At 51.8% G+C, this 14,062-nt stretch overlaps 1 pseudogene; it reads left to right on the top strand.

Moving 5' to 3' along the window:
- Positions 1 to 8,018: 8,018 nt before the first annotated feature.
- On the top strand, positions 8,019 to 11,391 carry LOC128914963 (zona pellucida sperm-binding protein 3-like; annotated as a pseudogene).
- The last annotated feature ends 2,671 nt before the right edge of the window (positions 11,392 to 14,062 follow it).

The following is a 14,062-nucleotide window of genomic DNA, read 5'->3' as shown; positions in this document are numbered from 1 at the left end:
ATAAGTTTGCACAGGCACGGGCATCTCATACGTTCTTCCATCAATCTGCACAAATGCTGCGCAGACAGTTCGGGATCTCGGAGTCTGATGCCCAAGGTATAGTGCAAACGTGTGCTGATTGTCAACCATTTATACCTGACTTCAACCCAGGCATCAGTCCCCGAGGGCATGGACCTTTGGAGTTCCGGCAGACGGATGTCGAGAGGAGTCGCCGAGGAGACCAGCTCCAGTGCAGGTAAGGCCTCACTGGGGAAGGGGATCACGGCGGGTAAGGCCGGCAAAAAGGCTCTTTTGAGGGCTTTCGTGGCTGGGAAAAGCGGCTGCCTCGTGGTGGAACCGGCAGCTTGGGGGTGGGCTGCTGACGCGGCGGGGGCGGAGACAACGACTCACGCGGCAGCTCTAAACGGACTGTCCCGGAGCGCAGCGGCACGCAGGCAGCTGGGCGGTGTCACCCCGACGAGAGCAGTCGTATAGGACGAAGCTCCTTGAACAGTAAGTTACTGGAAGCCTCTCGACCTGACCAGGACGTCATGGTAAGAACTCAGCAGAAGGCCATGGCATCCCTGAGCTCTGCACCGAGCAGCTCCGATGTGGCCACTCAGACGGAGCTTGCATGGGAACATGCTGCCACCCAGGTGTCAGGCTGCAGGGTGTGCCCTGCTCTTGCGCCTGTGTTGAATGGCAGTGGTGAGCAGACCTGTGGGAGGTGTGCCCAGGTAGAGGAACTCCTTCACCTAGTGATGGAGCTCCGTGAGGAGGTAAGTCGTCTGAGAAGTATAAGGGATTGTGAACAGGAGATAGATAACTGGAGTCGCATCCTGCCTTCCCTGAAAGAAGCACCTCAGGCAGACAGAGCTCCACATATAGAGCACTCCCCACCCTCTAGCAGCACAGCTGAATGTGGAGATTCAGAGGACAGGGGCCAGTGGCAACAAGTCCCTGTCCGGCGTGTCAGGCGTGCCACCCAGGTGACCCCCACACCATCCGAGGTGCCCTTGCAGAACGGATATGATGTTCTGCAAAGGGAACCGGAGGATGAGAAGGACAACAGCTTACTGAACTTGGAGTTGTCACTGAGGCCGAGATGGATTAAGCCTCGTATAACAGCATCTTCGGTTAGGAAAGAAAGACGGGTCCTTGTAGTAGGGGACTCGATTCTGAAGGGAGTAGAAGGTCCCATATGTAGACCAGACCCACTGTGTAGGGAGGTCTGCTGTCTCCCTGGGGCCAAAGTTAAGGATGTCCAGAAGAAACTCCCTACCCTAGTTAAGCCTGCTGACTACTACCCTTTATTGATTTTTCAGTTAGGCAATGATGAAATTTCAGGAAGAAGCCTGAGGGCAATGAAGAAAGGCTTCAGGGCCCTGGGACGGATGGTTAGGGGATCAGGAGCACAAATAGTGTTTGCTTCTATCCCAACAGTTGTAAGGATTGATGAGAAGATTAATAGGAAATGCCAGCTGTTCAATGCCTGGCTCAGAGACTGGTGTCATCGGCAGGACTTGGGGTTCTTTGATTATGGGCTGCTTTTCAGGACGCCAGGCCTGCTGGCAACAGACGGCAAAAGCCTGTCTCAGAGGGGGAAAAGGGTTTTAGGGCAAGAGTTGGCGGGGCTCATTGACAGGGCTTTAAACTAGATTCGAAGGGGGATGGGGATAGATCCAAGCTTGCTAGCAAAAAGCCTGAAGGTGGCATGCTGGCACTAGACTTGGAAAAGATAGGGGGCGTAACCAGGCTCCTTAGGAATAAGTCTGGGGGTGGCAGAATTTCGGCTCCCGCCAGTAAAAAGGAGAAAGGACCTATAGTCCAGCTGAAGTGCTTATACACTAATGCACGTAGCATGGGCAACAAACAGGAGGAGCTGGAAGCTATTGTGCAGCAGGATAATTATGATGTAGTCGCCATCACAGAAACGTGGTGGGATGACTCACATAGCTATAGTGCTGCCATGGATGCCTATAGGCTCTTCAGGAAGGATAGGCAAGCAAGGAGAGGCGGGGGTGTGGCCCTGTATGTTAAGGAGTGTTATGAATGCTTTGAACTTAATGATGGTGATAATGAGACTGAGTGTTTATGGGTAAGAATCAGGGGCAGGGCTAACAAGGCAGATATCGTAGTAGGAGTCCGTTATAGACCGCCCAACCAGGATGAGGAGGCAGATGAAATATTCTATAAACGGCTGGGAGAAGTCTCAAGATCGCGAGCCCTTGTCCTCGTGGGGGACTTCAATTTGCCGGACATCTGCTGGGAATACAATACAGCAGGGAGGGAACAGTCTAGAAGGTTCCTGGAATGTGCAGGGGATAACTTCCTGACGCAGCTAGTGAGAGAGCCAACTAGGGAAGGTGCCCTGCTGGATCTGTTGTTTGTAAATAGGGAAGGTCTTGTGGGGGATGTGAAGGTTGGAGGCTGTCTTGGGAACAGTGACCATGAAATGATAGAGTCTTCGATTCTGCGAGAAGCAAGGAGAGGGGTCAGCAGAACTGCTACCTTGGACTTCCGGAGGGCGGACTTTGGGCTTTTCAGGAGCCTGGTTGACAAAGTCCCCCGGGAGGCAGTCCTCCAGGGCAAAGGAGCCCAGGAAGCCTGGATGATTTTCAAGAAGGAAGTCTTAAAGGCACAGGAGCAGGCTGTCCCCATGTGCCAGAAGACAAGCCGTCGGGGAAAATGGCCAGCCTGGCTAAACAGGGAGCTAGTGTTGCAACTTAGGGAAAAAAAGAGGATCTATGGCCTCTGGAAGGAAGGGCAGGCCACTCAAGACGACTACAAAGAGGTAGTTAAGCTATGTAGGGAAAAAATCAGGAGGGCCAAAGCCCAGCTAGAGCTAAACCTGGCTTCTGTTGTCAAGGACAACAAAAGAAGTTTCTATAAATATATTAGCAATAAGAAGAGGACTAAGGATTATCTCTGTCCTCTAGTAGATAGGGCCGGCAACATAGTGACCAAGGATGAGGAAAAGGCTGAGGTACTTAATGAAGTCTTTGCCTCAGTCTTCAGCAGTAGGACCAGTTGTTCCCTGAGCACCCAGACCCCTGAACTGGAAGACAGGGATGGGGAGCAGAATGAAGCCCCCGTAATCCAAAGGGAAACGGTGAGGGACCTGCTTCAGCACCTGGAGGTGAACAAATCTATGGGGCCGGATGGGATCCACCCAAGGGTATTGAAAGAGCTGGCGGAGGTGCTCGCCAGGCCACTTGGTATCATTTATGAGCAGTCCTGGACAACCGGGGAGGTCCCAGCTGACTGGAGGTTAGCAAATGTGACACCCATCCACAAGAAGGGCCGGAAGGAGGATCCGGGGAACTACAGGCCAGTCAGTCTGACCTCGGTGCCTGGGAAGGTCATGGAACAGATCCTCCTCAGTGCCATTACATGGCACATGCAGGAGAACAGGGTGATCAGGCCCAGTCAGCATGGGTTTGTGAAGGGCAGGTCATGCCTATCAAACCTAATATCCTTCTATGATAAGGTGACCCACTTAGTGGATGAGGGAAAAGCTGTGGATGTTATCTACTTGGATTTTTGCAAAGCTTTTGACACTGTTTCCCACAGCATTCTCCTGGAGAAACTGGCTGCTCATGGCCTGGACAGGTGTACTCTTCGCTGGGTAAAAAACTGGCTGGATGGCCATGCCCGGAGAGCGGTGGTAAACGGAGTTAAATCCAGTTGGTGTCCAGTCACAAGTGGTGTCCCCCAGGGCTCGGTGCTGGGGCCGGCTCTCTTTAATATCTTTATCAATGATCTGGATGAAGGGATCGAATGCACCCTCAGTAAGTTCGCAGATGACACTAAACTGGGCGGGCGTGTTGATTGAGGGTAGGTTGGCTCTGCAGAGGGATCTGGACAGGCTGGACCGATGGGCTGAGACCAATGGTATGAGGTTCAACAAGGCCAAATGCCGGGTCCTGCACTTGGGTCACAACAACCCCATGCAGCGCTACAGGATTGGGGCAGAGTGGCTCGAAAGCAGCCCGGCAGAAAAGGACTTGGGAGTGTTGGTTGACAGCCGGCTGAATATGAGCCAGCAGTGTGCCCAGGTGGCCAAGAAGGCCAACAGCATCCTAGCCTGTATCAGGAATAGTGTGGTGAGCCGGACTAGGGAAGTGATCATCCCCCTGTACTCGGCACTGGTGAGGCCCCACCTCGAGTACTGCGTTCAGTTTTGGGCCCCTCGCTACAAGAGGGACATTGAGGTGTTGGAGTGTGCCCAGAGAAGGGCTACAAAGCTGGTGAGGGCTCTGGAGGACAAACCTTATGAAGAATGACTGATGGAGCTGGGGTTGTTCAGCCTGGAGAAGAGGAGGCTGAGGGGAGACCTTATCACCCTCTACCTGAAAGGAGGTTGTAGAGGGATGGGGGCTGACCTCTTCTCCCTGGTGACAAGTGATAGGACGAGGGGAAACGGGTTCAAGTTACATCAGGGGAGGTTTAGATTAGATATTAGGAAACATTTCTTCACTGAAAGGGTTATTAAACATTGGAATAGGCTGCCCAGGGAGGTGGTGGATTCACCATCCCTGGAGGTGTTTAAAAAAAGGGTAGATGGGGCACTTAGGGACATGGTTTAGAGGTGGCTCTTGTCAGGGTAGGCTAAAGGTTGGACTCGATGATCTTAAAGGTCCCTTCCAACCTCAACAATTCTATGATTCTATGTAACCCATGTGTCAGAATTTGGAAAACTGAAATTTATACACCTGACTGTTATTCAACTGCAATTTGGGCAACTGCGCAGACTGGTGAATCTAGTAAACATGTACAAAACATTTGCGATCCGCGTTTGCGGCCTTAGGTGTACCGCGTGTGATAAAGACTGACTGCCTTGTACCTCCAATCGTGCGGCATGGCGCAGGCCTGCAGAGAGACCTGGGAGATTTTAGGCAGGAAAATGGCATGGTAGCAGTTAAAAACAATGTGACGGGGAAGTGGGAAGGACCGTGTAGACTATTAACCTGGGATCGAGGATATGGCTGTGTCGTTACAGATGCTGGAACCAGATGGGTACCAGCCAAGTGGATAAAGCCCTGGTTTGAGCAGACGGATTCGAATGAGTTACCCCACAGTACCAACAACGACGATGAGGGCTGAAGAAGTGCAGTGCCCTAGGTGTGGAACTGTGACCCATAGATCCTTGTGCCTTGTGAGGATTGTTGAGGCCGGTGGTGGTTTGAAAGACCACGTGCTGCGGCCCGGTGTGCTGTGTGTTTTAAATCCGGTGTGCTGTGTATTTTAATTCTAGTGTGCTGTGTATTTTAATAAGGAATTAGGTAAAGTGACGGGGTATGCTGTCTGTTTTAAATCCGGTGTGCTGTGTGTTTTTAATCCGGTGTGCTGTGTGTTTTTAATCCGGTGTGCTGTGTATTTTAATTCCGGTGTGCTGTGTGTTTTAATAAGGAGTTAAGTAAGGTGACAGTGTGTGCTGTGTGTTTTAAATCCGGTGTGCTGTGTGTTTTAATTCTAGTATTTTAATTCCGGTGTGCTATGTGTTTTAATAAGGAATTAAGTAAGGTGACGGGTTTAATTCATTTAGCTATTGCAACAGAGTACAGAGTCAGGTTCACCTCAACACGAGCTGGCTGAGCGACAGGAGATTAGGGAAGTCTACCATTCACAAGGATTGGTCAGGGTGTGGCATACAGTGCTGTTACACAGTGCTACTGCCAGAGGTTTGGTCGGTTCTGGAGGACTAGTGGGAACAGGTAGTACGTCACTGTAGCAACAGGTTCGGTCATCTACAGCACAGAAAGAAGGGCAAGGGTACTGATATTTGAAGATGCCACTGGGAATTAGTGTCGGGCTTATCCTTGTGATTGGAAGTTGCAGCTGAGCACAAAATTGAGAACCCTTGGTATTTCGGCTTCTTTTAATACAGCAGGATTCAATTCAGTTTACCCAACATTTAACACAACGCTAGTGAACTTTTGTGGAGACACCGCAGGGGTGATGACTGATTTTTGCTGTTGGCTCAGGGTCATGGATGTGAAGATTTTGAAGGTATGTGTTGTATGAACTTTTCTGACCACTCATCATCCATTCATAAGCAGTTACGGGATCTGAAGGATAACATGTCCAAATTAAAAGTGGTCAAAAATGGTTTCGATGATTGGTTAAGCTCATGGGGTATAAGGGGATGGTTATCAGACTTGCTAAAACAAGGGCTCATGCTATCGTTGGTTATATTATTATTGATTATGGTAGCCTCATGTGTTCTCCGCAAAGTGACTGACATGATAGAAAATGCCATGCATAAGGTCTGGCTGGCTCAAGAAGAAAAAGGGGGTATTGTAGGAATGTATCTGAGAGAAAAAGGCCATGTGAGCCAGCCTCCCTACTGTGAGAGATTAGATTAAGGGCAAAACAGGTGGTAGAAGATGGAATTAGTACACGGGCAAAACGGGAACTGAGAAGGTAGAAAACATGTTGTGCTAATGACTAAGCAATTTACTATGAGAATTCTTGTAACCAATCTGATGTGTGAATGAACTGCATGGACAGCGCGTGGACAGTGTAACTAGCTAATCAGAAATAAGCAAGTGGCATGTACGGCTACAACACAGGGTATAAAACATGGTGATCTGTGCTTAATAAACGGCTTCTGTTGATTCACATTGGATCGTCTGGAGTCCAGTTATTTCTCCTCACAGAGAGGTGGTGGAGTCTCTGTCTCTGGAGACATTCCAAACCCACCTGGACCTGTTCCTGTGCCACCTGCTCTGGGTGACCCTGCTCTGGCAGGGGGTTGGACTGGATGATCTCCCGAGGTCCCTTCCCACCCCTACCATTCTGTGATCTGCTGTGCCACCTCAACACTGTCCACAGTCATTTCCCTTCAGATGGTGCAGCTAACCAGTTTGGATTGTGCCAAAAGAGCCCGATTCAGCCACGACTATCTCCTGAAACTCGTGGCCATCTCACCTGGTCCTCACCTGCCTGTGCCAGCAAAGCAATGAGCTGCCCCAACCCCAGTGTTCACCCAGAGGCAGGGGCAAAGCGAACATCCTTGTGCTGTCCCCAAAAACCCGTACAAGGGCTCCTGTTCAATGCCGTGCTCCTCGCTGGTGTCATTTCAATACACAAAGTGCTTTTCGTCCTGATTTATAGCCTCTAAGCAGGCACGAGGAAGCTTGCCCGGTGATTCTGCCCAGGGATGGACTGCCCAGACACCGCGGGGACTGTTTTGCCCCAGGTCTAATAATTCTAATAATTATTAGCAATAATTATTGTTTCTAATACCGAACAGCTCTAATATTATTCCTGATAAGGATTATTCTATTCATTATTTTAGTACCACTCATTTCAATGCCCGTCCTGCCCAGGAAGCTGGTGGCTCCAGGGGACAAGTCTGTTCAGGAAACAGTTAAACAGCCACGTGTGCACCAGCGTTTTCCTCCCTTTTGCTAAAATCCGGAGAGGCACAAGGAAACACAAGGAAATACTGGTGGCTGCGTTGGTGTGGACGCCACCGTGTGGAGCCTGGTCCCACAGGAGCAGGGATGCGGTTCAGGGCAACCGATGGGGATCTCCTCCACTACCCCACCCCCCGGCCTTTTCCTTTTATTCTTCCACTTGATTCAAGTTCAAATTTCCCCTTCTTCCTCCAAAAAATCAACCTTTGCTCGGTAGTGAAGAGCCAGCCATGAGTCACTCATGTCTTGGAAATCCCCAATTGCCCATGACATGAGCAGCTGCTCCATGAGGATCGTCACAGCCTTGAAGGAGCTGGGGACAGGGACAAGTGTGGACATGTGAAGAGGGGGTTTGCTTTGGGAAAGTGTCACACCCCACGCCATCCGCCAGCGAACCCGCTGCAGAAGGGCCCTGTGATCTGGAGGTGGGACATAGGGTTTGGAGGTAGGACTCCTGGTTTGGAAGCGGGACACATCTCTCTGGATCTTACAGAGCTGGTTCTTACCAAAAAAAGGGGGGCAAAACCTGCAGTTGGCTGCACAGCAAACTCAACATCTCTCCTGTGGGCAAGGGACCTAATCCAGCACCTCATTAACTCATTAGAGCTGACCACAATGGGTTCCCCAGGAAACTGGGTGCTCTCAGCTATGTGAGTGGTCAGCATCACCTGGGGTGGGGGTGGCTGTGGGAGATGTGAGCTATAAAAGGTCCCTGGGCAGCAGTTGTTCCTTGTACTGGACCCTGGTAGACAAGAGGGGGCCTGGAAGCAGCCTGGGGTTGGCTCTTTTTGGCTGGGTTTTTGGGGAGGTGGTTACTTACAATCACTGGGGCTTCCTTAGAGGGGAGGCAGAGCTATGAAGGGGATCCTTCCTTGGGGAAGCCGTGTGCCTTCTCCCGGCCCTCTCCCTGGGCATGGGTGGATGTCTCCCAGCTCCAGGCTGCTGCCCCTCTGCGCTCTGTGGCCATGCAGCGCCAGGAGGCGCAGGTGGTGATCATGGTGCACAGGGACCTCTTTGGTACAGGACACCTGGTCAAGCTTGTGGCCCTGACCCTGGGCCTGGCTGCCTGCTTGCCTGCAATCTGGATTGCTGCTGAGACCATGGTGACCTTCATGGCTGGACTGCATGAGCGTGGCAGCACCCTCAGGGTAAGGCTGTGGAGGGGCTGGAGGCCTGGGGTGGGGCGTCTACCTCTTGGCTTGCACCTTGGTGGCTTGGGCTGGGTTGTGTGAGTAGGGAAGGGCGTGCAAGAGGCAGAGAAACTAGAGTTTTCCTGATGAAGACAGAGGTATCTACATCTCCCAGGGCTATTTAGGCTATTGCTGCCATCTCCAGGGTGGAGCCCAGATAACCTGGTGCTGGGAGCCACTGCAGCAAGCCAGCAGTGGATGCTTACCTCAGGAGGCATCATCAGTAGCTTGAAGCTACTTTACAGAAAACTTAAATTTGAAGTGGTCTCACTCCCCTGGGAGAGCCTTGGGGCCACCAGGGTGGGCAGGTACCCCTCCCCCCCCCACCCGTACTCCACCTAGCAGACACCTTCATTAAATCTGCCCTGAGCAGAAGTCGTCCTCCACTATCCTAGGGGACAGACCTTCCTTACTGTTGTTCTGGGGCGTGGAAACTAGGGGGAAAAAAAAAAAGTTAAGAATCAGTTTGAGCACCTCTGCATTCAGCTCCGCTGATGAGCAGCGGCTTTCCTGGGACAGGCTGGAGCAGCTTCCCAGCCCAGAGCATCCCCGCAGCAGGATGAGTGCCACTTATCTGCCTCCAGCACAAATGCTACTGGCGGCTGACCAAGGGAAATATCTCGGCACTGAGTCTCCAGGCTTAAATGTGTTGCTCTGTGCATGTGGCCAATGAACAGGGCTCTTAATGACTCGACAATGTGTTTTGTCTTTTCCCCAGGTGACCCCTGATGCTCAAGTCCACAACACGAGCTTAAATTACAACCCAGTTCTTACTGGCAATGCTGTCGTGGTCTGCACCAGCCCTGCTGTGGTTCCTATGGAGTGCCACTACCCAAGGTGAGCACCGAGCAAGCCCTTGTGCTGCCACAGAGCCTTTAACCATGAGCATCCCTTCCCCAGGAGGGACAACGTGAGTCAAGCCTATATGGGTGGCTTTCCGTTCCACCCTGTCCTTTGAGGAGGAGCTGCCCTCCTACTGTCCATGAGGCACAGGGAGGTTTTGGGTGAGGGTCTCCTCTGGTGCTGGGCACCCTGAGACGGCCATGCTTCCACTAGATGGCACAGCTGGTACTGGTATCACCCCAGTGCTCCTGGGGTCTGGCGCAGTTTTGGTGAGTACCCAAGGCCTTGTGCCCATTGGGGTTTCCTTGGGTGGAAGCAGTGAGCCACAAGCTGGCTTCCCGTTCATGACGCCTGGTGACCTCTCCTTCCAGATGACTAGAGTTCTGAGAGAGTCTCCACCATACTTCAACTGGGAGAGGCCCTCCACTTCCAAGCTGGTGTCAACACAGAGAACCATGCACCTCTGAGGACAACTACGTGGCCACCCAAACCCCAGTTTGAGCTCTTCTCCCCAGTATGCTTTCATTGACTTCAGCGGGTAAGAGCTGGCTGTGCCCTTATTTAGAGGTGCCTTTCTGCAGGTTATGGATGTCTGATGGTGGAATCGTGCTGGCCTTTGCTTTTGTGCTGAGGTGCCCGGCGGATGGGCAACTGGATGAAGCCAGATGTGTTTCAGTTTGCAAGTAGATGTATTCAAGTTTTGCAGGAGGCTCCAGCAGTCTGGTAAATCCTCCCTAAAGCAAGTGAACTCCCTTGTCTTGAGTGGGGTACAACCTCGGTCCATTAAGAAAGTTAATGTGGTTTGTCTAGAATTACATTCCCAAGGCAACTGCCTCATAGCAACATATGACTGACATCACCCTGTAATCTGGATCACGGCCCTCTGAGCCAAGGATCTTCCTTGGAGACCAGTTCTGATACTGGTCAAGAAAAGCTCTTCTGATGGGCTTCAATAGCTGAACCCTTAAGTGGCTTGAAGGAAGGAGGGTGGGGTTGAGCTGCCCTGGGGAGATGGTGGTCCCATTGACGACCAACTTCATGGTGCATGGGAAAGCTGTAAAGGCAAATGACAGCTTAACCCCTCTTCTCTGTCTGGTGTCCCCAGATCTACATCGCCTGCCACCTGAAGGTCTCCCCGGCTGACCAAGCTCCTCACCCTCTGAACAAGGCTTGCTCCTTCAACAAAGCCAGCAACCTGCAAGTAGCTGGAACAGCAGCTTGCCCAAAGGTGAAGAACTTGGGTTTCTCATCTGGTGTGTCACCTTCCTGGAAAGTGGGGTTGGCCACCTGGCCAGGAGGGTTTGGCCTCTCCTAGGAGACACCAAAGCATGTGAGGGACTCCTACCATAGGGTGGGCTGCTCACCAGGCTCTCTTCTAGATGGGTTCCTGTGGTAGCCACCTGGGATGTCTGCTCCTGCTATGAGATGAGGAGCTGTGGCTTGGCCAGGCACTCCAGGAGGCTCCACGCTCCCTTACCAATGGCAAGGAGGACATGTCTGGAGAGAAGTGGCCTCTCAGCATGATAAGGTCTCAGCATGCCTCTTGGGCTTTGTCACCATCGTGGCAACTTGCTCAGAGCTGGGTGGCTGGAGCTGCCTTGCTACCTGTTGGCTCCTCAGTGCTGATCCAAGGCTTGGGAGAGTTAGGTGTTCAAACAAGTTTGTGAGTGCTCAAAGGTCCTTCCTTCCAGATCTCTTGGTGAGAGAAGCAGATGATGTGGTTGGACCTCTCCTACCCACAGCTGGCAGGATCACCAAGTCAGGAGGATGCAAACCCAGGGAAGGGGGATGGTTTGTGTGGCTCTGGCCATAACCACCTCCTTACTGGTACCTTCCTAGATGCAGGTCTCTTGTGGATGGTATTGGGGCTGGCTGTAGTTGCTGGTTTGGTCCTCCTAATCCTTGCTGCTCTAGGAGCTCTGACTGTTTGCTGGAAACCCAGCAACACCATTTAAGTCACTAGTTTCAACTTTTATAGTCTGTCTGATTAGAAAAAATATAATAAACTTAAGGACTGAGAGGCTTGGTGGGGAGAGTGGAGAAATCTTCCTGGAGCCTCAGCTAATTAAACCTTCATGCTAATTTTAACTTTGCTTTTTTGCCTCCCTAAACCAAATCCAAGTATCTCGGTCTCCTGGAAGCCCTGTCCTCGGCAGAGCTTTGTACAGCCTTACACCCCCACGAGCTTCTCCCAGAGCACCCAGTTGAGAACTAATGCAAAAAAGAATCTCCAGCCAGATGGAGACCTTGTCCATCTTGTCTGTAGAAGCATGGAGTTGTGTTTAGCCTCGAAGCACTTTACATTTCTGCTGAGCTACTCGGGTCAGCTCTGTAACACTAACTCCTTACTCAATAAGTCAAGGGTTTAATAAAACTTGGACCGCTTTCATCCTGCCTGAAGCTGTTTCTGGGAGAGAAATCGAGCTATGCTGGATGAGGAAGGGAGCGCAACTCGAGGGTCGGTGGGTTGGGCTCTTCCTGGGACAGACGGAGGCAGGAATTCCAGTCCCTGCCTCAAGGACTGTTTATGCATAGTTACGTGTAGGAAGCCTTGGCTGAAACGTATAAACAGTCCTTGGGGCAGGGACTGGAATTTCTGCCCCAACTTCCCCCTGCCCTGAAATGGGTCTTTCTGACATGCCTGAGTCACACTTGCTTTTTTTTATTTTTTTTTTCATCCCATTGCTATGAAACTTGGGCTCTTCTGCTCAGCAGAGCAGCCATAATGGCAAGAGGTTCCTGCCCCAAATCTGAGACCTGCTGCTCCCCACCAGCTGGGAGAGGTTCACACTTCAGCAGGTGGTGGGAACTGGACCAGCTGAACGTCTTGGGATGCGGTGTTTGTTGTCAGAGCAAATTCAGGTGGCTAGGTTCAGGGGGAAAACCGAGACCTGTGAGGAGCTGGGGCTTGCTCGCAGCACGGCTGCTTCTTGAGCTGGTTTTTCAGGGGCCTAGAGGAGTTCTGCAGCTTCTTAGCCTGCTCCAGAGGAGCTTGGGGACCTCTCTTGGCCATGAGGGACAGAAGACAGTGGTGTCTTGCACAGCCTGCTGTGTCATTGGGTGTCATTCAGCACCCTGGAGACCCCCAACTGGGTGCCCATTGATAGATGTCACCTCGTCCTGGGCTCTCATTGGCACAAGGTGCCTAGCTGGAGTTTGGGTCACTTAAACCGCAGTCCCACCCCTTCCCTCCACTGCTCATGGGTCAAAAAGCAAATTAGCCCTCTCCCAAAATTACAAGATTAATTGCGGGTTGGATCAGGGAGCTGTACTGGCTTTGGGTTGGTGTTGTCAGTATGACCTCTTTCCTCATCCATATAATTTGACCCTCCCTGGAGGGCTTTGATCCTTGTCTTGCAGCAAAGTGGGAGTTAGAAGCTTTTAGGGGGGATACTGGGAGAAGTCTTCACCATGCCGTGTGAGCTGGCAGCTTTTGGGGCAGAAAGGAGGGCAGGTGGGCATGGGAACATGGGTGGAAGGGATCTCGGAAGGTCTCCAGTACACCACCAGATGTATCAGCCTTGTGTTGGCCTGACTGAGGCTGGCAACATCCATGGATGGAGATCCCTCCCCTCTGCGTGCCCAGCCCAGGGGTGCACAACCCTCCCGGAGAAGAAATATTTCCTCACCTGAACCTCCCAGACCACAGGTTGTGGCTGCTGACGTGTTAAATCTTCACGCAACTGTTTCCTTCTTGGTCAGCATCTTCTCCAGGAGTCCAATGCCCCAACTGTCCCTTGGCACAGATACTCTGAGCAGGGACTATCTCTCTGGTTTGCTGAGACGTGCAGAGGAGAGTTTTAAATGAAACCCTCATTCTGCATCACTCAGCATGCTGCCCTTTGGCCATTCAACCAAAATACTGTTTCCAGGAAGGAAGACAAATATCAGATAAATCTGGTCTACAAAGAAATTGGGGATGGGGAAAAGCTCTCTAGCTTTCCAGAACAGCTGTCCCCCTCCAGCTCCTGCCCCTTCCTGGGCAGCATCCCCGGCTCTGGTGATGCTCAACAGCAGCACTGACCTTGGTGTGCGATGAAAGGTTTGGTTTTTTACTTAAAACTTTATGTTATAAGGAAATACGAGATGTGCTTAAAAGTGTCCTTTATGCACTGGGGGAAAACCACTGGGTTTGTGCTTGTCCAGCGCCCTGGGACTTTCTGGTCTCTACCTCCTTCAAGAAAATAAGCTCTTGCTCTTTCCCAACTGTGCTGGCCCATGGCCAATGTTGTATTGTGCTTGGAGTTAAGATGCTCGTCCTGGCCAGGGCTAACCTGGGAGCAGAAATCCCCTTTTTCATAGAGAAACCCGTGAGTCTGGGCATGTTTCTCCACCTGGGATCCACCTCTGCTCATTTGAGCCGCGTAAGCACGAGGTGACCCATCAGAGGGATTTATTCTCCCACTGGGATCCAGCCCTGGTACCCGAAGACCTACAAATTAACTCTGGGGCTGGCCCCTGAGTTGTGGCTCTCCGGGATGCGATGGGGTGAGACCAAGCATCTCCCGTGGTCCTTGCAGCCAAGGACCCGGCCGAGCGTCGATGCTCTCCCCCAGGAAGGGGGGCAGCCGCTTATTTACTGATTCAGCATCGTCCGCTGCAGTTATCTCCCTGACGCATGGGGCT

This window comes from Rissa tridactyla, chromosome 9 (genome assembly GCF_028500815.1).
Source record: "Rissa tridactyla isolate bRisTri1 chromosome 9, bRisTri1.patW.cur.20221130, whole genome shotgun sequence".
In the NCBI taxonomy this organism is placed as follows: Eukaryota; Metazoa; Chordata; class Aves; order Charadriiformes; family Laridae; genus Rissa; species Rissa tridactyla.
This window is presented reverse-complemented; position numbering and strand designations above follow the sequence as displayed.